General features: G+C 42.1%; 1 pseudogene; it reads left to right on the forward strand.

Annotated features, from left to right (window-relative positions):
- The first annotated feature begins 3,621 nt into the window (after window positions 1-3,621).
- On the forward strand, window positions 3,622-5,071 carry LOC144375830 (ubiquitin carboxyl-terminal hydrolase 21 pseudogene; annotated as a pseudogene).
- Window positions 5,072-23,291: the final 18,220 nt, after the last annotated feature.

Raw genomic sequence — 23,291 nt, forward strand, 5'->3', positions numbered from 1 at the left:
AGTGGACACTGTGTTAGCTGGATCTGTGCTAATGTCCAAGACCTCTGTATTCAGTCTAAGCCTCAGAGGCATAGCCTGGACTTCAGAGGTCTCAGTGGCAGTTTCTCCCAGCATCTGACCCCCAACAGCCACACCACAGGCATTCTCACATGTCCTGAGAGACACAGGGAGGATTCATCCTGTTGCACAGCACTCAGAATCACACCACTCTCAGCCTTCCAGATCCTTAAGAAATTCATGATGGATAGACGCCACAGCACCATGGCAGAAGCTGCTCCAGGCAATAATGTCATGGCTACCCCATGCCAATCCCACAACACAAGCCAGGTAGAAACACCTCAGCAGAGCTGTCCTTCGCAGGACCCTGTGGTCAGGTAGAAGGATAGATCATTGTGTTTTGCTGCCACCATACCCAGACACAGAGACTTCCCTGCAGTGGACAGCAGCTTCCTTCCACAAGGTCAGTGTCAACCCCAGCTAGGTCAGGGGAGTGGGAGGAAGGACAGGGTACTCACAGTTTGCTGGCCTTCAGCACCCAGGCCCCAGGCAGACTTTAATCCACCTGTGGTCACTGACATTTGGGAAGCAGGCCTTCCATGCCACCCCAGCTCTTTCTAGGAGAAGTTCCTGCACACTGAAGGAAACAAGCCCTCCTGGTTACCCACAGTGCAGTGTGTCACAGGCTTCATTGTTGCTCAAATCATAGCATTTCATTCACTTATAAATCAAACCAAAGACTTAAAAGGAAATCTACCTCAGCACAGATTGCAGCCAAACTAGAAGTACTCATACAATAACATGAGAAATTAAGGGTAATTTCTGAGACACTTACCTCTCTATGGTTAAGTCTAATTTCTCTTTGAGGCCCTTCCTTCCACTGCCACTGGTTTTCCCTGTGTGCATTCCAGGTCTGTGTGTTCCTCATCTTCTTGATGCAGGAACAGTATTGGGTCCTCTCATTGGCACTCCACCTGAGAACCTGCGAACCTGCACAGGCTTCTTTCTTCCAACCTGCAGCTTAGGAGAGTTGGGCAGGACAGAGCTTCATCTCCCCTTCATATGAGGCCTGAGAATAGGACACATATTCAGCATCCTCAGAGGCAGAGATGACTCATCTGGTTTGGAGCTCTGTGCTCATGCCCCTGGCCTGGAACTAAGGCAGAGGTTTTTGAAAACAAGCTCCTGCCCCGCTCCTCCCCTCCCCAGAATTCACCTCCAGCAGGGAAGATAAAACACACATATATAAACCTGTGCCCATGTTTTCAGTATGGCTTGTGGGGGCTGCACAGGCCTCAAACTGATGTTGCCCACTGTGCTGGTCAAGCTGGTTAAGCAGGATTGTACAATAAAAGGGGAAGTGAATGAGAGAAGGCAGAAATCAAGAGGTCTCTGTAGATTTCAACTGGGGCAATCCCTGTATTTAGGAGGGACTTCCAAACTCTCAGTGCTGCGGCAGGATGTGTCAGAGGTGAATCATGTGCTGGAGGATCAGGGCCTGTGAACTCTGGAGGACTAGTAAGACCCAGAGTTACTGAAGGGCATGGGGAATGTCTATGCAGAATCAGCTGGGGCCATGTTGGTCTGATTTCCTCTGTCACAGATACCTTCCCTGAGGCCTGCAAGCACTTCCTACGGGGCATGGAGAGACCAAGACCCTCTGCTGAGTCCAGGAGCCTTGGAGCTAGCATTCACCAGGTAAGTAGGTTTTGAATGTCTCTGCAGGCGTTTGGACAGGTGTAAGTCCACACCCTAAGAGCTGTCAGTACATCCCCACTGGTGGGAGCTCCCTCAAAGGATCCTGTCTGGGCTCATACCTCAGGTCAGGGCCCTGGTCAGTGCACATTCCCTAGTCTGGAAGGACTGAGGCACTGGCACCTTGACTCATCTGGTGGTCAGAGCAGGAAAGCCTGTGTGGTGCTACCCCCTGAAACAGCTTCATTCACAGAGTCTCAACTAGAATAGGAATGGTGCAGCAGAAGATGAGTCAGGTGGAAGGCTCAGATGTGTACCAAGGTGACAACAAACAGATTGGTGCACTGAGTACTGTGAAAAGCCTGTTTGTATGGCCAGGGCTGAGAAGGCAGCTGAGCTGTTCACCTCCACTGCAGCTTGTGACCTGTGCTGAAAGCTTCTGGGCATGCACCATGGCCCCAAGTTCACCTTTCAGGGACAGGACTGCCCACATGATAATTCCCCTGATCAGCTCTGGGAGGCTGGCAGGGCGTGGTGAGGCTGGAGGTACATATAGCCCATGCAGTCTGCAGCCAGAGCTGTCCCTGCACAGTAGGCCTCAGGGCTGGGTGGACCCAGCCACTAGGAGCATTTTACAGGAGACTTACCCCCAAATTCTGGATCCAGGAAAGCTGAAAGAGACTTAGACAATTCCCCTATTCCCATTCCCACCTGTCTTCCTGCCTGGTCTCCACATGCTCCACAACACAGTATGGCCAACCCAGTGGTGGCTATCTTGACTTGAATACAGATTTTATCCTCCTCCTTCTTTCTTCTGGTCAGTAAAGGCTGTTACTTCACTGTCTTCTCTTCAGCCAGCAGGACTGGATGTGGGCCATCTGAATCATGCTGCATCTGAAGATGACTACCTGCCCAGGAGCACAGATCCCTTCATATTGCAGGCCATGCAGAGAACAGGTGGGAATTCCCGTAATGTCCATAATCCCAGGAACCCAAAGAGCACTCATTTGGGCTCTCATAGCTGCTTACATGAAGCCCTTCCATCACACAAAGTCTTGTAAGATATAGTAAGATCCCACCACCCTATGTTGAATATAGCCTCAAGCTAGGCTGGCAAGGTAAGTCCAGTCTTTCCCTCTCCCATATCTGGAAAATACCCAGGCTCTGTTGCTTTATTAGGTACCATATGGATCCTGGACTTGGGGTTTGGACATTGGGTAAATCACTGAACCTCAGTCGTGTTTCTTAAATGTAAAATAGGGGACATGTCTGCCCCTAGATTTGTGGCAGGAGAACCCCAGTACAGGAACTGGGGCACTGCAGTCAGATATGGCCACTGCATGAGCCAGGAGGAAGGGATCCAAGCCCCAGGTCTGCAGTTCCTGGTTCTGTAGGCCAAGGACTACTGACACGGGTTCAGGGGAGGAACAGGAGCAAGAGCACCAGCAGAAAGAGCCATGAGTGTGGCCATCAGCCACTTAGTCCCAATGTGTGGAACTCAAGCTGCAGGGCCTTTGTAGCCACCTTCCTCCAGAGTTGGTTAGCCAGCCTGCCCAGGAGGGTGGGGAGTGGTATCAGTGACCAGCTCCACTTCAGATGCAGCCTCTTGATTAGTTTTATAAAATTATAAGCCTGGGAAGAAAAAACCTGTGGTTAAACCATGTGTCTCATTTTGGATCTGGACATGTAGGTACCATAGAAAGTAAGAAAAACATATTTGGTGAGAGACAGTGAAGTGGTTTGGACCAAAAAAGATGGCAGTGTTCCTTGCAGAAGGAGTTATCTGGGCAACATCTCTGGCCATAGCTGCTGTCTGGCTGGCAGGGGTTTGTGTGAAGTAAGTGGGGAGGTGACCCTGAGCTAGAGCCTGGCCCTGTTTGGCCTTCACACCACCTCATGGTGGGACAGGTTCAGCCTGTGGTTTCCACAATGCCCCTGGATTCTCAGCACTGCTTGAGCAGGACCTGAAAACCCCTGTCAATGTCAAATCCCACATGAGATCTAAGCTACAATTTGTACCCTGGGCCTGCAGCAAGGAGCACTGGAACTCAGCCCCTGGGCCAAACTCTATGTTATGACATTTTCCTCCCCTGCCAGGTCCCACTGGTGAATGGCTCAAGCAACTGGAACTTGGATCAGGACAGACCTTGAGGCCTCATCCCCTTCAGGCAGATCATGGGGTTCCCCTGCCTGGCTCACCACCTCCAACTCTGTTTCTGCCCATCCCATTCTGGACCATCTTAGCCCATTCCACATCTGCTCATCATACACTACTTCTGGGATCTGGTCATGTTGCCCTCCAAAATCTAGGAAATACATTGTTCTTGAATGCTGTGCTACAGTGCTTGAGCAGCACTCGGCCTCTTCCAGACTTCTGTCTATGAAGAGACTTCCATCAAGAGGTGCCTGAAATGGGCCAGGACCAAGAACTTACTGAATCCTTTGCAGATGTGATTGGTGCCCTCTGGCACCCTAACTCCTGTGAAGGTGTGGATCCTACTGAATTCCAAGCTGTCTTCCAGAAATACATCCCCTCCTTCTCTGGAAACAACCAGCAGGATGCCCATGAGTTCCTGAGACTCCTCATGGAACGACTACACCTTGAATTTAACAGACAAGGTTGCCGGGCTCCACCAATCTTGGGCAATGATACAGCTCCCTCTTCACCTCTCAGAGGAGAGACTCTGTTCAAAGAACCTGAGTTAAGTGATGATGATCAAGCCAACCTAATGTGGAAGCATTACCTAGAATGAGAGGATAAAGCAAGATTGTGGACCTGTTTGTGGGCCAGTTGAAAAGTTGTCGCATGTGCCAGGCCTGTGGGTATCACTCCATGACCTTTGAGGTTGTTTTTTTTTTTTTTTTGATCTGTCCCTGCCCAACCCCAAGGAAGGGTTTTCTGGGGAGAAGGTCTCTCTGTGGGATTGTTTCAACCTTTTTACCAAGGAAGAAGAGATAGAGTTGGACAATGCCCCAGTGTGTGACCGATGTTGCCAGAAAACACAAAGTACCAAAAAGTTGAAAATACAAAGATTCCCCTCAATCCTCATTCTCCATCTGAACCGATTCTCCACTTCCCAAGGGATGATCATGAAAATTTCAATAGATGTAGACTTCCCATTGCAGCAAATGAGCCTAGGGGACTTTACCAGTGACAAAACTGTGAGCCCTGTTTATGAGCTTTATGCCCTTTGCAACCACTCAGGCTGTGTCCACTCCGGCCACTACACAGCCCTGTGCCAAAGCCAGACTGATTGGCATGTGTGTGATGACTCTTGTGTCTCCCCTCTAAGTGAAAATCAAGTGGCATCCAGTGAAGGCTATGTGCTGTTCTACCAACGAAAGTAGGGGCCATCCCAGTGTTGAGACAGCTCCTGTAAGCCCTGCCATCTGTGAAACCCTTAAAACACCCTTAATTCCAAGGGTCCCCATTGACCTGAGCTATCTATTTCTCTGTATTTTTATTTGGGGAGCAAGGTGGAGTGGATGTAGTTCCCATTTTTATTTATTTTTACTTTATTTTTACTAAAAAGTACCTTTCCATCTAGAGGCTCCCTTTTCACTCAACCCTGTGTACAGAGCTTTCCAGACTTCTGCCCATGTACAGCCCCTATAAACTCTGAAACTTAACTTTTTGTGAATAAGTTAAGAAAAAAAAAATATTTGGGAACCCAAAGAACAATGTGAGGCCATGCCTCAGTTTCCCCATGTGAGCCTGGAGTGGCCATGAAGGCCTCCATGAACATATTGTGTGTCTGCCTTTGTGTGCTGTTGCTATTACTGGTCACTGATTTCCTGCTCATGTTCTAGCAAATCCAGCTCACCTGGATTTGTGTGACAGCATCCCCAGACAGTCATTCTCCCAGTCACGCAGGGCCATGAGAGCATCCATGTTTGGAGGGTTAGTGTGGGAGTGACATGGTGGGGCTGTGGCTTACCTGAGGGTCAGGAAGGCTGGACATGAACCACAGCTGCTGTTGGCTGAAATACCTCCTGAGGCTGGGTAACCTGGTCTGTGAAAGGGACAGTTGTGTCCCAGATCAGATCTTGGTCTGGGATGGATGTTGTCCTTCCACAACAGCTGCACTAAGGTCTTCATTTCTTCTCAGGACCTGTGCCCCCCCCCCACACACACACACTGAGGATCACCAGTCTGCACCCAAGAGACAGCAAGGGAATGCTCATCCTTGCTGTGAGCCCCCTAGGGCCCAGTCCTGGTGGTTCTGCTCACTGGCCTTAGCCCAGGCTCCCCATCCACTTTGGGGTAGAGTCTGGCTGCAAGTCCTTCCTGAGCACAGAGCACCATCATTAGCTGTGGAGATCTCTATTCTAGGATGCAAATGATTACTCAGAAAGGTATTTATCCTTTTCAGTGTTCTTAGAGAAAGGTGGCTGGGGATTCTGTCACACAGATCCAGGTCAAAGAGAATGGAGTAATGCTAACATTAATGAGATTTATTTCTTACCCTGAGTGGAAGAATTTTGCTCTCTCTATTTAAGGTACAATAAATCATAACATTTTCCTCTGTAATAGGTGAATCAGGGTACAATTACTAAACCTGTGTGAGTGCTGGACACTGTGATCTCTCATCATTCTGATTTTTTTCCCCAAATTATTTATACATATCTACTGATCAAATACAAAATTGAGGGAGACCCCCAACATGGTTCCAGCATGTCTCTATGCATAAGTTCTCACACTTCTTAACCTATGTGCTAAAAATTCTAGTCATTTTCTTCCCCTGCAATCTAAGTCTCAGATCCTCAATCTGAGAGTCAGCCTGGTCCCTCAATGTTCATTGTCCAAATTGATGGCCTGGGAACTCTGAATGAAGTAAGTTGAGTAGATCATAAGGCTTACTTCTTTGCTGTACCATGTCTCAGGAATTGATCTTTTGTTTCCTGCTACCCATTGACTTGAAAATTATTGTTTCCTCTATCTCTCCATACTCCCATTTTAAGTGACAAGGTAAATCTAGTTTGTTACTCTATATTGGACATAATTTGAAGATAGGGTTAGTTTTTCACTGTCTCCATTGAAGATGGATTCAAGATTGTCAATTTTATAGACATCTTCTATAAGGGAACAATATAAAAGATTATCATATTTAACACATATGACTGATGACTGAGATTATGTAAAAATTAGTTGACATAGATATGCTTCCATCTCTCTCGGGTAAAACTTCATGTGTGATACAGGAACTTAAATACTTCAGAGTAATATAAACTATGTATTTTTCATTTTTGCATCCCACACATGATTTTCCAAAGCACATTGCTCATATTCGATGCCAAAGACTGTTTCCATTCCTCAAGATTCTTTTCATACATGTCATGCATTATAAAATTCTTCTAAACACTTTGATTTAAAAAATAAATAACAATATATTCAAACATTTCAAATTAGCTGTCTTTTTTCATAGGTATTTTTAAATTAACAGTTTGAAATTTTAGCAAAAGTGAGGTGCTAAGCAACTCAGTGAGATCCTGTCTGGAAAGAAAATATAAAATAGGACTTGGGATGTGGCTCAGTGATTGAGTGCCCTTGAGTTCAAACCCTTGTATCCCCCCAAAATGTAAAATGATGTTTTCATATACGTGGACTCTCCTAGTTCCAAAGCTTCCAAAATATTCAGGAGAGCATTTGTTATCTAAATACTAAGTGATTTTCTATAATAAACCTTATTTATTTTTAAAATATTTATAGAATTTTCTAAATAAATATTGCTCAACATTAATATAAAGTTAAAAAAATGTAAAATCAAACAAATGTTGATGATTTTAGTATTATATTTTCCTTGGATCAATATTGTAAACATGCAATCCTTTCAAAATTGTGTTAATGTATTTTCTCTCAAGATTTTTATGTATATTATGGATGTATAATTTTTTTCTTTCAAAATTAGCCAGTTGTACAGTGGAATGATAGTACTGACTTCCTCATTATATGATTAGGAGTAAAAATTGAGAGAATTCCTGCCAGGCTACCAAAAAATGATAGTGATTGTGATGATGTTATCTTTGTGGTTATTTTGATAACAATTGAGTATTATATTTGTGTGTGTGTGTGTGTGTGTGTGTGTGTGTGTGTGTGTGTGTGTGTTACTAGGGCCATGAATATGCTAGGTGAGTACTATATTACTGGGCTAAGTCCCAGTCTTTTTTTATGTATTTTGAGATGGCCTTGCTAAGTTGCCTAGACTGGCATCTAATTTATTATCTTCTTCCCTCAGCCTCCTGCAGAGGTGGCATTATAGACATGCACCATCATGCCTGTTTGGTATTACAGCTTGTAAAAGTTTTCATTTACTATCATGAACACTAAGTCAGAGATCTATATGACCTTGAAAATATGATTTTGGATTATTATGTCATATCCTATATTATATAGTATAATTGAATCTTTTATTTTTTTTTCAAGTTGAAAAGCGAAAAAGGAATGTTGGGTTTTTCCATCCTCAGATGATTTGTAAATCAGAATAAAACATTGACAATTTTAAGGAACACAGTGATCCTTTACTGAACTACCTGCTCTTGTCTCCACACTGTCCTCCAGTTATGGAATACATGATTTCTATAATTTATTCTGAACTTTATTTGAAACTTCTGAGAACAGTAAGTGCTTTAAGTGATTAGTCACAAGCTGTGAAATATTTTTAATTTTTAAAGAGCAAGGATTATCCCTTAATATAGGTTATAATGAATAATGAATTAAACTATAAGGAAAATTTGTTTGTTGTCAATCATCCTAGAATTCCCCTCCTCTCCCTAAGTTTTTTTAACTCTGAAAAAGGCATGTTAAAGAGAACTATTAGTTTTTTAAATTGTTAGGATTTTGTGTAAATATCAATTACTATTCTAAACCTAAAAATTTTCTTGACCAAAGAAGAAATACATTAAAAGTAGAGAAGTCTCATTAAAGTTCATTACTGCATTAATTTAGAAAATATGTGGAATAAAGGGAAAATGTTGGTATTAAATAATTAAAACTGAATATTGCTTTTCTTTCCCAGAGAGGGGCACAGTCTTGTGCCACCCTCTTCTCACTGAGGATTCCTTTGTTGGGTTTTCCAAGGGCCTGTGCATCTTTCCAGCTGGCAGGAGTCTGCAAAGGGACCTCTGGATAGCAGGACTCAGGTCCTGCAGTACTCAGGTGCCCCTAGCCAGGTGAGTCTCCCAGGAACCTGCCAACTGCTGGTATCCAGGTGGGAAAGGAACAGGGTCGGGGGAGGCCACTCTCCAAATCCTCTACCCTCCCTGGTCTAGCATGCCTGTCTGGACCTGGAAGGGAGGGCCAAGTGAGGGGATGGGGCCTCCTTCGGAGGGGGGAGGGGGGAGGGGGCGGAAGGAGCAAGGTGAGGAGGAGCTGAAGGGCGGGGCCTTGGAGGGGGTTGTGTCTTTGGGCGGGGCAGAAGCTTGGCTGCAGGAAGCAGTGCTTCCCTTAGGCCTATCTGGCGGACCCACCCACCAACAGACACGTGGAGAGAGACCTTAGGACCAGGACAGGCTCTGGCTGGGTGGCAGGAGGCCTTGTGGAAGGGAAAGCAAGGAGGCTTCTGGAGCCAGACCCAGGGAGGTGGGGAGGCTATCAGCGGGCTTGAGGTGGACCCAGGCTGAGCCACTTCTCCTGGCTGGAGAGCCGCACTTTCCATGGAGTACCTAATAGAACATAAACACTGTGTAACTGTAGGTTTGGCTGCAGCTGAGGCTTGATGAAGTCTGTTGCATCTTTTCCTAGAGGTTGGTCTTCTGCATACCCATGGACATTTACATTTCTTTTTGTTTTAATTAGCTATACATGACAATAGAATGCATTTATGCACTTTGATATATCCCATGGACATTTTTGCAACAAGACTGGCATTTAATTGGGGGTAGATCACATTCAGCCAAAAAAGGACCTGGATTGCTGTTTATAATTCCATGTGGAAATAGTCTAGTAGGTTTAGTGTGGCTCCATGTCTTCTGTGAACACATTATTCTTCTCTGGCTCTTGTACACCCATGGTATTGTGAAATTAACCTCCATTTGCAATTTATTTATCATTTAGATACTGAAAGCCTTGCTAAGAGAATTATTTTATAATTATCAGAGAGTCCCAACCAATCACAGCAGAGAGGTTTGTACTGACCAACTGAGGCAAAAACCATTTGCAACCTGCAAAGCTGACTTTGTAAGAAGTTGAGCTCTTCCTGTACTTTGCATCTCTTTTGTGTCTGGAAGTGCTGACTGATTCTGTGCAATTTCTTACTCTTCTGCTCTTTTTTTAAAAAGACTTGTTGAATAAATTTTCTTTAACTTGTGCAAGTTTTGTCATTTACCAGTGAAATTAGGATCTAATCTAAAAGTTTATTAATTTAAATATAATTGTATCTTTGATGTTTGAAATGAATTTGCATGCTTAAGAAATCTATTAATATTTGAAATAAAGCAAGAAGGGAAAGTATTTCTGAAATAGTTAAGCTACAGAAAATAATGTTGAAACTAGTCTTTAGCTTTCAAGACCCTATTACTGACTTTGCCAAGTTTTATTCCAAATGTCATGCTGGTCACATTCACATTGCATGATTTATCATTTTACATTTTTTTGTGCTTGGGGTTGGACCCAGGGCTGTATGCATGCTAGGTAAAGTAACAATGAGCTATACTTCAGCTCCTAATGTTAATTTTTAAAAGATTCTGTTCATTTCAGCTATTATTGTTTTATACATCAGTGGTAGTTTCCAGTATCTTATGTTGTCCACAGTCCTTAGCAAGATGATAATATCACAGGGGTCTGAGCCATTGTTGCTGTTGTAAACAAATTGAAAACAAAATTATGACAATTCATTCTAATTCAAAGCCTACAGGGCTGTGGGGTGGAGCCAAAGTCTTAATTAACAACCTTATGACTCCCTGTAGTAAGGGGGTCAATTCCTGGGACAGGAAAACCCTGGAGGCAGGGCAGGTTCTTAGTAAAATAGAGGGCTCTCTGGCAGGCTGCAGAGCACCTCACACATGCCTTGGTCTGATTCCTAGGTTCATTAGGGCTTTGGTACCTCATCTGCCCCCATTCCCAGCTGCCTCCACCACTGCCAGTGGCCCTTGTCTATTCCCATGTGCTTTTGTTCTGCCTAGAAGCCAGACACTCCAGAGGCAGGTGATCTCACTTCTTGGGGCTCACCAGGGCAGAAGGGGAACTGCCTCCCTGGGGCAAGAGAGCAGACAACATTGTGGCATCTCTTCCAAGGGTTTTGTTTCCACCTGGTTCCCTGCCTTCTACCAGAACCCAGTACCACATGGGCTAAGCCTCTTCCCCATAGACCAGTGGGCTCCATTTATGCCCTCTGGATGTGTGAGTATCTGGGCTCCACTTTGTGCTTTGAGAATTGACTCTTTAGTCCTTTGAAGGCCTTCTAAAAGATCAGGGGTGGAACAAATGCCTTGTGGGCTCTAAGATTGGCTAGTGCCAGGGAGGCTGGATAAATGCTAGCTGGGAATATTTTAGCTCCAGCCTCACAAAGACGCCTCTTACTGACACATTGTGTTAAAAGGGTTTGCCAGTAGAATTGCATGCACTTCCCATCTCTAGAAGATTGGCAAGAAACAGCAGACATTTGTACTAGAGCAAAGGAGTCATCTCTGAACCATATCTATGCAAGCTCTAAGGTCAAGGAGAGGATAGTTCAGCCCAAGAAGAGGCCTTACAGTGTCAGGTGACAATTGTGGTTCTTTGTGTTTCTTCTTTGCAGAAACAAATCCTTCCTCAGCCTTTCAACCTTTTGGACATCTATGAGCACTGGGAACAGTAAGTCTGGTTGGGCTAAAGGGTTTAAATAGGGATACCTCAGAGCAATCTTCATGGAATAAACTTGATTACTAGTGTGGTATGAAACAGCTCCCTGGATACTCTTGTTTCCTCCAGGAAGCCATGTCACATCACATGTGTGGGTGTCTGGTAGTGGGGGGCAGATTAAAGGCTTCAATAATTGAAGAACAAAAAGGTCTCACAAGCTTGTTAAAGAACAACTGAGAACTGTAAAACACTTTACAAAAGCAGTGAGAATGCTTAATACAAAATTTCATCTACACTGTGTCCTCATCACTTGCCACCGTCTGGCTGAGTACAAAATCACGAGCCACTGAAGCAGGAACAAACTTTATTTTTTGAAACGGCAGCCAATGCCTGGTACGTGCCCCAGAAGATCACATGTGGCGTTCTCTCCCTTCTCCCGGAACCCCTGAGCAAGTTCCTCCCCCGGAATTCCCTCCTACTGCACTTCCCCAACCAATAGGAACTCTCCAGGAGTCCCACAGCAGGCCAAGGTGAACAGCAGGAGTCCAATATCCATATGAATGTAAATCTTAACATAATCATATCATTTCAATGGCTAGCTGGCATCACCTTTCAACCAAAAATGCCATGTATCATATTACTTGGCTGTGGCTCTTAGCAATCACTGATCTAACTCTCATCTTCTAGAAATGTCATGCCATCCAGTTGGTATAGACATTTCTTTTTGTCCTACAGAATGACAGAGCTCTGCCAGAAGCTGAAGTCAGAGAAGGCTGCAACCCTGCAAGCTAACAAAATCTAAGGATTTTACATCACCATTGGTTCAGAGAGCTTGAAGGAGGAGGAGAAGACTGTCAAAGCCAGTAAGAGCTCTGCATGTGGGTTGTTGCTAGGGGACTTAGGCCACCCAGTTTGGTCCCCGGCCTTGGTGCTAGTGGGGATCCAGCTGGTTCTAAAAAGTGCCTGCAGGAACCAGCGCCTGTCAGAAACAGTTCACTGCTGCTGTTCCTTAATGTTACTTCTCACTCATGGTTATTTTCAACGCCAAATGAGAACTATAAAAGCACTTTAATAAAGGATTGAAAATGCAGAATACAAAATTATATTCTGCACCATTGGGAAGGCCAATGGGATAGTGGATTTTTGGGGCGGGAAACCCTTCTAGGTTCTCTGCTAGTGGGAGTCCAGGAAAGACCAAACGTTTTAATGGGAGAGACTTAAAAGCTGTAACAGATCTGATGAGACTTTTAGCTGTGACAAATAACTAGGGATGCAGGGGTAAACCCCCCAAACCAGGTGGGTCCATGTAGCTTATTGTCTACCCTTCAGAAGAACCCAGAAGCTGCATTTTTACAAATCTTGATTGGGTGGAAAGAAGACCACATTTTCAGAAGTGCTTTTGGAAACACTATAGAAGGCTTCTATCAGACCTGTCTTCTGTGTGGATCTGGGGGCTTTCTTAGGAGTACTGATCTCCACCCTCATTATGGAATGTGCACACTTGTTTTCCCTTATCCTGTTTTCCCTTCTCCTGACTTAAAGTCCCCTGAGCTTTCACAGCAGTAGCCATGACTCTCCAGAGCAATGGCTATGTCTTCTGGGCATGGTGTTGCCATTTTTTCTTACATAAAATACAGTTTCCTAATTTTTGTCACCTTCTTGAATTCTTTAATACAATTTTTTTATTTCAAAAGAAAGGCAGGATTCATTATAAAGTATACATTATACGATTCAGAAGTATATGAGACAGCAGGGTCAGAAGTTCAAGGCTAGCTTGGTAACATAGTGGGACAATGCTTCAAAATTTTAAAAAAGGCTGTAGCTCAGTTTTAGAGCACTTGTGTGGCAACCTTCACAACAGGGGAGGAGGAGTTTAATTGAATTTAGAAAGTTGGGAAATTGCTTTGAAAAAGAAAAAGAAAAAAAATCACTCATATTCTCTCCATCTATAATTAAGTAAATTATTATTTTACTTATTTTTCTCAGACTCCTTTGAAATATGGTTGAGATCACACTGAAAAAATATATATATGTGTATATATATATATATATATATATATATATATATATATTTATATATGTGTATATACATATATACATATATACATATATACATATATATATATGTGTGTGTGTGTGTGTGTGTGTGTGTGTATATATATATATATATATATATATATATATATATATATATATCACGTTAACTTCTTAATTTATAAATGCAAAACAAGTACATTTGGAACTAGAAAAAGCATATACAAGGAACCTGGAAGATTTATTTTTCTCCTTTTCTGCATTCTTTTGTTCATTGCATGTGTCTATTGGTGTGTGCCTTGTAAAACTTCCTCTCTTCTGTATAGGCTCAAATGAGTGTCCACTATTGAAAGCATGAGTACAAACTTATGCATTAAACAGAAATGGTCAAATTTCTTAATGACTGCCTAAGTAATGTTTTACTTTACTTTCTCATGCTGGGGATTGAACCCAGATGTGCTGAGCCACTGAGTCACATCCCCAGCCAGTTTTTATATTTTCTTTTGAGAAAGGGTTTCAGGAAGTTGCTGAGGCTGGTGATGAACTTGCAATCTTCATGCCTCAGCCACTCGACCTGCTGATTTTACAGGAATGTGCCAATGTGCTTGGCTTGGCTATGCAATTTTCCAAAGCCCTGATAATGGAATTTTAAATAGACTTTTTGAAAGAGGCCACATTGAGGAAAATATATTGAAGTATGTGTGGGCAACATGACAGGATTTCAGGATTTTCTTCAAAACAATGCATAATTGGGAAACGTAATTGAGACAAAGATGAAATAAAATTGGTTACAAGGTGATAATGGACTGAGCTTGGAGGTTCAGTATTCCTCCCCTCTACTTAGGAATTTCTTTAAAATATTCCATCAGTATAAAAAGAAATAGACATGGAGACAAGTGCTAGGAAAAAAAAAGATTATGTATTCCTCTCAGTAACATTCTTTTTAGCAAATTAGTAATCATTTTCTTTCTATCTGAGATCGAATCTATAAAATCAACAACTATTTTGTTGCATGAATCATGGTTCAGCGACTTCTCCATTGAAAGCCATTGGAATTCCAGGTATCTTTACCTATAGACCCTGGGCTGACAGCCTGACTACCATGCCTTTTTTTTTTCTTGTATCTGCTGGGGGGGCGGTTGAGGGAAGCTCAGATGGAAGCCTCAGGCCTCAAGAATGCTAGGCGAAAGTCTCAAGACTGAACTTTGCAGCAGTCTGGCTGGGCAAATAACCCTGGGGGCTGACAAGCAACTTAGTTCAGGTAGTGGGAACCGCTTTATTGCCAGGCAGCAGAGGTATATATACCCATCTGATTACATACAGCTTGTCTCACTTAGCATCATTTAGATATAGTAGTCAGCCAATAAGGAATCTCCACCATCTTAATGGCTCAGTGACGTTGGCTCACAAACCACTCCTCCTGGCAAACTGCCAGGCGCCATCTTGATATGTTTGTGGCCCTCAACAGAACTTTATACCCAGCCTCCACTGCCCCTACTTGCAAGCATCTTTCAGGGCTATGGTATGGTGTCCTTTGTGAAGGGAACCAACCAGTGTTGTGCAGTGTTAGTGATAGTTGGTAGCAGGGTAATGAGCCAGTTCTTTCTTTCTGCGGCCATGATGCTTCATGTCACAGGGGAGCAGAGGCCCTCAGGATATGGACACAGAGCTTCCATGTTCCTGACAGACATGGTTAATAGATTGCAGTTCTTTCCCATATTGGAAATCAGCCCCTGCTTCTTCCAGCAGCCCCAGGCTGTCAGTAGCAAGAGTTGTTTGTTTTTTTCTCATTAAAATTTTATTATTTTTTATTTTTTTTTTTTACATTTGAATCAGATGGTATATAATTTCTCATTTTTCTGAGTGTACAGGTTGCAGAATCACATTGGTCATGCAGTCATATATATACACACAGCAATAATAATGTCTATTTTATTCTTCTGTCCTTCCTTATCCCCTACCCCTCCCCTCCCCTCCCATCACTTCTATCTACCCAATATAATGTGACACATTTCTTTTTTTTCCCTCACATTGTCATACATGTTTTCTGTATAACGATGAGGGTCTTCTTCCATCTTCCATGCAATTTCCATTCTGGCTCCCTTTCTCACCCACCTCTCTTTCCTATCTAGAGGTAATCTTCTTCTCATGTTCATCCTCCCTACCCCACTTTGAATCAACCCCTTATATCAAGGAAGACATTCAGCATTTGTTTTTTTTAGGGATTGGCTAACTTCGCATAGTGTCATCTGCTCTAATGCCATCCAATTCCCTGCAAATGCCATGATCTTGTTATTTTTTAGTGCTGAATAATATTCCATTGTGTATAAATGCCACAATTTTTATCCATTCATCCATTGAAGGGCATCTAGGTTGGTTCTACAGTCGAGCTATTGTGAATTGTGCTTCTAAAAACATTGATGTGGCTGTGTCTCTGTAGTATGCTCTTTTTAGGTCTTTGGGGTATAGATTGAGAAGAAGAATAGCTGGGTCAAATGGTGGTTCCATTCCCAGCTTTCCAAGGAATCTCCATACTGTTTTCCAAATTGGCTACACCAATTTGCTGTCCCACCAGCAATGTATGAGTGTACCTTCCCCCCCCCACCCCGCTTCCTCGCCAGCACATTGGTCAGGGCCGGGCCACTTTAAAGTCAAGATGGCGCCTGGCACTTTGCCAGGAGGAGTGGTTTGAGAAGTAATGCCAGCGAGCCATTAAGATGATGGAGATTGCTTAATGACTGACTGCTGATGTTAATTAAGTTAAGCTGTGTGTAATTATTAAGATGATTACGATTCCTTAATGACCAATTGCTGTATCTAGATGATGATAATTGAAACAAGCTGTGTAAAATGAGTTAGGTATAAATACCTCTTCTGTCCTACAATAAACAGCTCCCGCTGTTTCAACCTTCACAAGTTGCTTGTCACTCACCTCCCAGACATTTGCCCAGCTAGACTGCTGCAGCACTTGTTGTTGTTAGATTTCATAATGGCTGCCATTCTTACTGGAGTGAGATGGTATCTTAGAGTAGTTTTAATTTGCATTTCTCTGATTGCTAGAGATGATGAGCATTTTTTCAAGTATTTGTTGATTGATTGTATATGCTCTTCTGAGAAGTGTCTGTTCAGGTTCTTGGGCAATTTGTTAATTGGGCTGTTTTTTGTTTTTTGTTTGTTTTGTTTTTTGTTTACCATTTTGAATTCTTTGTATACCCTAGAGATTAGAGCTCTATCTGATATGTGAGGGGTAAAAATCTGTTCCCAGGATGTAGGCTCCCTATTCACCTCATATAATATTTCTCTTGCTGAGAAAAAAACTTCTCAGTTTGAATTCATCCCATTTGTTGATTCTTGGTTTTAATTCTTGTGCTATAGGTGTCTTATTAAGGAACTTGGGGCATAATCCCATGATATGGAGATTAGGGCCAACTTTTACTTGTATTCCTAGATCCTTGATCCATTTTGGGTTAACTTTTGTGCAATGGTGAGAGAACGGAATTCAATTTCATTTTGAGCATATGGATTTCCAGTTCTCCCAGCACCATTTGTTGAAGATGCTATCCTTTCTCCAGTGCATGCTTTTAGCAACTTTAGATGTAATTTTGTGGATTTGTCTCTGTGTCCTCTATTCTGTACCTTTGGTCGGTCTACAAGCCTGTTTTGGTGCCAGTACCCTGCTGTTTTTGTTACTATTTCTCTGTAGTATAGTTTAAGATCTGGTATAGTGATACCACCTATTTCACTCTTCCTGCTTAGAATTTCTTTAGCTATTTTGGGTCTCTTATTTTTCCAGATGAATTTCATAATTGCTTTTTCTATTTCTGTGAGGAATGCCATTGGGATTTTGTTCGAAATCACATTAAATATATAAAGTGCTTTTGGTAATATGGGCATTTTAATAACATTAATTCTGCCTATCCATGAGCAAGGTATATATTTCCATCTTCTAAGGTCTATTTCTCTCTTTAAGGTTCTATTGTTTTCATTGTATAGATCTTTCACCTCTTTTGTTAAGTTGATTCCCAAGTATCTAATTTTTTTGAGAATATTGTGAATGGGGTAGTTTTGCTCATTTCCATTTCAGAGGATTTGTAACTGATATACAGGTATGCCTTTGATTTATGCTTGTTGATTTTATATCCTAGCACTTTGCTGAATTCATATACTAGTTCTAGAAGTTTCTTGGTAGAACCTTTTGGGTCTGCTAGGTATAGGATCATATCATCAGCAAATAGTGCAGTTTAAGTTCTTCTTTTCCTATAGTTTTAACTTTAATTTCTTTCATTTGTCCAAATGTTCTGGCTACTGCTTCCAGAACTGTGTTGAATAGAAATGGTGAGAGAGGTCATCCCTTTCTTGTTCCATATTTTAGAGGAAATGCCTTCAATTTTTCTCTGTTTAGAATGATACTGGCCTGAGGTTTATCATAGATAGCTTTGTAATGTTAGGGTAAGTTCCTGTTATCCCTAGTTTTTCTAGTGTTTTAAACATAAAGGGATGCTGTATTTTGTTGAATGCTTTTTCTGCATCTATCGAGATGATCATATTGTTCTTATCTTTAAGTCTATTGATGTGGTGAATTACATTGATTGATTACTGTATGTTAAACCAGCTTTGCATCCCAGGGATGAATCCCACTTGATCATGTTGCATGATCTTTTTGATAGGTTTTCATAACCAATTTGCCAGAATTTTATTGAGGATTTTTGCATCTATATAAATTAGAGATATTGGTCTGAAGATTTCTTTCTTTGAAGTGTCTTTGTCTAGTTTTGGAATCAGGGTGATGTTGGTCTCGTAGAATAAATTTGGAAGTACTCCCTCTTTTACTATTTCCTGAAATAGATTGTAGAGTATTGGGTCAATTTTTTCAATTGTTTTTTTTTTAATTTTGATTTCATTGATTTCAGCTCTGATTTAATTGTTTCTTGTTTTCTACTGCATTTGCTGCTGATTTGCTCTTCTTTTTCTAGGGCTTTGAGATGTAGTGTGAGATCATTTATTTGTTGAATTTTTCTTTTTTTGAGGAATGAACTCCATGCAATTAATTTTCCTCTTAATACTGCCTTCATAGTGTCCCATAGATTTTGATATATTGTGTCCATGTTTTCATTTATCTCTAAGAATTTTTAAATTTCCTCCTTGATGTCTTCTGTAACCCATGGTTCATTCAGTAGCATATCGTTCATTCTCCAAGTGATGTATGAATTTTTCTTCCTTACTTTATCATTGATTTCCAATTTCATTCCATTATGAATGGATAAAATACATGGTGATATCACTATTCCTTTATATTTGCTAAGAGTTGCCCTATGGCATAATATATGGTCTATTTTTGAGAAGGAACCATGTGCTGCTGAGAAAAAAGTGTATCCACTTGAGGTTGTTTGATATATTCTATATATGTCAATTAAGTCTAAGTTATTAATTGTGTTATTGAGTTCTATAGTTTCTTTATTCAACTTTTTTTTTGGACGATCTGCCCAGTGGTGAGAGAGGTGTGTTAAAGTCACCCATGATTATTGTGTTGTGGTCTACTTTTTTCTTGAACTTGAGAAAAGTTTTTTTTGATTAACATAGCTGCATCATTTTGGGGGGCATATTTATTAATGATTTTTATTTCTTGTTGATGAATGGTTCCCTTTAGTAGTATGTAATGTCCTTCTTTATCCCTTTTGATTAACTTTGGCTTGAAATCTATTTCATTTGATATGAGTATGGACACACCTGCTTGCTTCCAAGGTCCATGTGAGTGGTATGATTTTTCCAGACCTTTCACCTCCAGCCTGTGTTTGTCTTTTCCTACCAGATGAGTCTCCTGTTGGCAGCACATTGTTGGATCTTTTTTTTAAATCCAGACTACTACCCTGTGTCTTTTGATTGGTGAGTTTAAGCCATTATGATTTAGGGTTACTATTGAGATATGGTTTGTACTTCCAGCAATATTTGTTAATTTTTGTTATTTAACTTTATTTGTTTTTCCTCTTTGATTAGTTTTTCCCTTTACTACCTCCCACTGTTGTTTTTTTTTAAAAAATATTTATTTTTCAGTTCTCGGTGAACACAACATCTTTGTCTGTATGTGGTGCTGAGGATCGAACCTGGGCCGCACGCATGCCAGGCGAGCGTGCTACCGCTTGAGCCACATCCCCAGCCCCCCACTGTTGATTTTCATTGTTGTTTTTCAGTTCCTGTTCATGTTGCCCAGGATGCTTTGCGGTGGCGGTTTTCTAGTTGCAAATTCTTTTAGCTTTTACTTATTGTGGAAGGTTTTTATTTCATTGTCATAACTGAAGCTTAATTTTGCTGGATACAAAAATGGTTGAACCCATTATCTTTCAGTGTTTGAAATACGTTGTTCCAGGATCTTCTAGCTTTCAGCATCTGTGTTGAAAAATCAGCAGTTAACCTAATTTGTTTACTCCTAAATGTAATCTGCCTCCTTTCTCTTGTGGCTTTTAAAATTCTCTCCTTGTTCTGTATGTTGGACGTTTTCATTATAATATGTCTTGGTGTGGATCTCTTGTAGTTTTCTACATTCAGTGTCCTGTATGCTTCTAGGATTTGGATTCCATTTCATTCTTCATGTCTGGAAAGTTTTGTAAAATTATTTCATTTAACAGATTGTTCATTCCTTTGGTTGGACCTCTATACCTTCCTCTATCCCAATAACTCTTAAAATTGGTCTTTTTAATGTTATCCCAAATTTCTTGGATGTTCTGCTCATGGTTTCTTATCAACCTATCTGAGTTGACTAGACTCTTTTTAAGATGCTATATTTTGTCTTCGTTGTCTGATGTTCTGACTTCTAGTTGATCTACTCTTGCTGGTGATACACTCATTTAAGTTTTTAGTTTGGTTTATAATTTCCTTCATTTCCAGGAATTCTGCTCGATTTTTTTGTATAACCTCTATCTCCCTGTAGAGGTGATCTTTTTGCTTCTTGGATTTGTTTCTGTAATTCATTGTCAAAGTGATTTTTCATTGTCTTCATTTTCTGTCTAAGGTCTTTCTTGAGACTCCAGATCATCTGAAGCATGTATATATTGAAATATTTATCTGAAAATTTTTTTCTGCTGTAGCTACGATCTCCTCTATTGTTGACTTGTCCTGCATTGTTTGTGTTCCTTTTTTTCCTCGTTTTTTTCATGATATTCACATTTCCTTCCAGCTTTGCGTGATTGCTTGTCATTCTTTTCTCCTATAAAATCTTGTTGCTTTTGTATAGCTCCAAGATCTCTCCTTTGTGATGGGAGACAATAATGTCTAGGGATGTTGGGTTCAATTACAATTTAAAATAAATTCATTAGCTTCAAAAAGGCATACAGATTATTGTGGCATATAGAGAACTGAGGGTTGGATGTAGGACTTTTATGTTTAGGGGGAAAGATTTGAAGATATGGGGGTTAATATATGTTAGCTAATTTGGAGGAGAGCTCTAATGAAGTGGTTATTAATAGAAGTATTTTGGGGTAGCTAAGTACTTAGGAAGACTATAAGAAGCATAGAAACATTCACATATTTGTATTTAGTAAATTACTCATAGTAGAAATAGTAATGCTTGGGAGGTTGGGAGGGGAACAGAAGGAGGAAGAAAAGTAGAAAGAAAAGAAGAAAGAAAAAAAAATGTACTCTTAGAATTCTGTTTTCTTCTCTTCTAGTAGGTGGCATTGTGTTTTCCAGGTTGAGTCTCTGCCCTCAGGACATAGGAAGCAATTCCCGTGGGGCGGCTCTCCTTCCCCTGCCAGGTGCCTCTCCAATCCCGGTCTCTTTCGGTTGCTCCTGGTCTCTATCCCCCTCACTTCTCCTGCTCACCAGGCTTCAATTACTGGGACACTTCTCCACATCCCTGGGTTCACTCTAGGCATGCAGCACCCAGGCCGCCCCACGCTCGTGAAAGAAAAGGCCAAGGTGAGTGGGACAACTCTGCATTCCATGCCTGTGGGAATTGAGGTGCCCTATAGGAACAGTCCCCTAGGTCTAATCAACTGAGCACTCTCTGTGTTGGGTAGTCACCAAGTCATCACAGCTATGGAGAAAGGGAGTTGGAAAATAGCAACCTGTTCTGACTTATCCCCTATGATAGCCATGCTCACTGAAAGCTGGCGAGAACAGTTTGGGGTTATCACAATGGGGGAGGGGGAGTTGGAGATCTGGCACCTTCTCAGTTTCACTGGGCTGATATGACCCACAGAGAGCTGGTGAGAAAGGTTTTGGTTATCACAGCTGAGGGGAGGTGGAGTTGGAGATCAGGCACCTTTTCAGTTTCACTCGGCTCTGATTTTCATGCCATTGAGAACTGGCAAGAAAAGTTTTTGAGTTATCACAGCTGTGTGGAAGAGGGGGCTGGGGGTCACACACCTGTTCTGTTGCCGATCTCACTGCCCTTTAGGTCCACCAAAAGTTGATGAGGTAGATTTTTCCAAGATGGTGACCTCCTGTTTCCTCATGTCCGGTGAGGAGGAGGGAACTGGGCTGTTTCTCCACTAAGTCCAAATATGAGTCCTGGGTCTGGTGCCATGTGGAGATGCAGGTCACAGTCTGGCGTGCTCTATCTCCATAGGATCTGAGACTTTGCGTCTCTATGCTGCCAGATCTCTGCAGTGCTCAATGCCTTCCATTTGTGGCGAGCTGCTGTTCTGCTGGCAAGGTTCTGCGCATGGAGGAACTCAGAATTTCTCGAGTTCTGGACTGTGTTTTTTACCTGTTGCTGTTTAAAATCCTGTCACAGGCTCCATGAAGCTTAAATTTGTAGGTGGGGGGCTCCTATGAGGGAGAGCGTCTGTTCACTAACTCAGGGTCATGCCAGCAATGATTTCTCCTCTAATCCTCCATTCAAGAGTAGTTTGTTGAAATGAAACCTGCCTGCTGTTCTTAGAGAAGATCCTTGTGGCTCATCCCGTGGTGTTTGTGTCTTGTAGCCCCTAAACTCACATCTACCAATGCCTGAGCAGTTGAGTCTGACTTGCCTTCAAGTATGAAAGAAAAGGCCAAGGTGAGTGGGACCACTCCGCATTCCATGCCTATGGGAATTGAAGTGCTCTATAGGAACAGTCCCCTAGGTCTAAAATGTGTATTGAATAAATAGATCTGGGGTTGCCTTTTGAAGGCTGAGTCACCCTTGGTGCCTCAGTACCCACTCAGTCTGCATAAACAGAGAAGGCCTGAGTCTGAGCACTCTGGACTTGTTTCCTCACAGCAGGCCATACCTCTGAGCAGGATGGGTGGTCTTGCAGCCACTTCTACACCAGGTGATTTCAGTTTCTCCTCCAAGGTTATGTGAACCAGGAGCTTCTCTGAGCCAATTCCCAGGCTTCAAAGTTCACTATAAAGGCACACAGACTCTTTGCTTCCCATATTCTGGAGAATAAAGATGACCCACATGGTAGACTGGAATCTCAGCATGAAGAAGCCATTGTTCCCCTTAAAACAGGTAAAGGAAAAGGCAGTGGGCCTCTTATTGTTCTCCTGTAGCAATAGTAGCACCAATATGGTCCTGTCTACTACCATTGGCTCTCCAAATGAGGAGTTTGGGTTTCCAGTGAGACAGAACAACACTCCTCAAAGTGCAGGTTAGGCCTACCCCAATGTGTCAGCTCGCATGGTCTGGCAGTCCATGAGCCATGTGTATCCAGGAGGGGAAGCTGGTTTCAGTATAGGAGAGCATCTGCCTAAAGGAAGCAGCACCCTGACTTGTGAAGTACACATTTCTCTCTCCAGCCAGCCCTTCTGACTTTTCTTCCCAACACACACAATCATGCTGTGGATTATAGGCACTAAAGGTGTC

This window comes from Ictidomys tridecemlineatus, chromosome 3 (assembly GCF_052094955.1).
Source record: "Ictidomys tridecemlineatus isolate mIctTri1 chromosome 3, mIctTri1.hap1, whole genome shotgun sequence".
NCBI lineage: Eukaryota > Metazoa > Chordata > Mammalia > Rodentia > Sciuridae > Ictidomys > Ictidomys tridecemlineatus.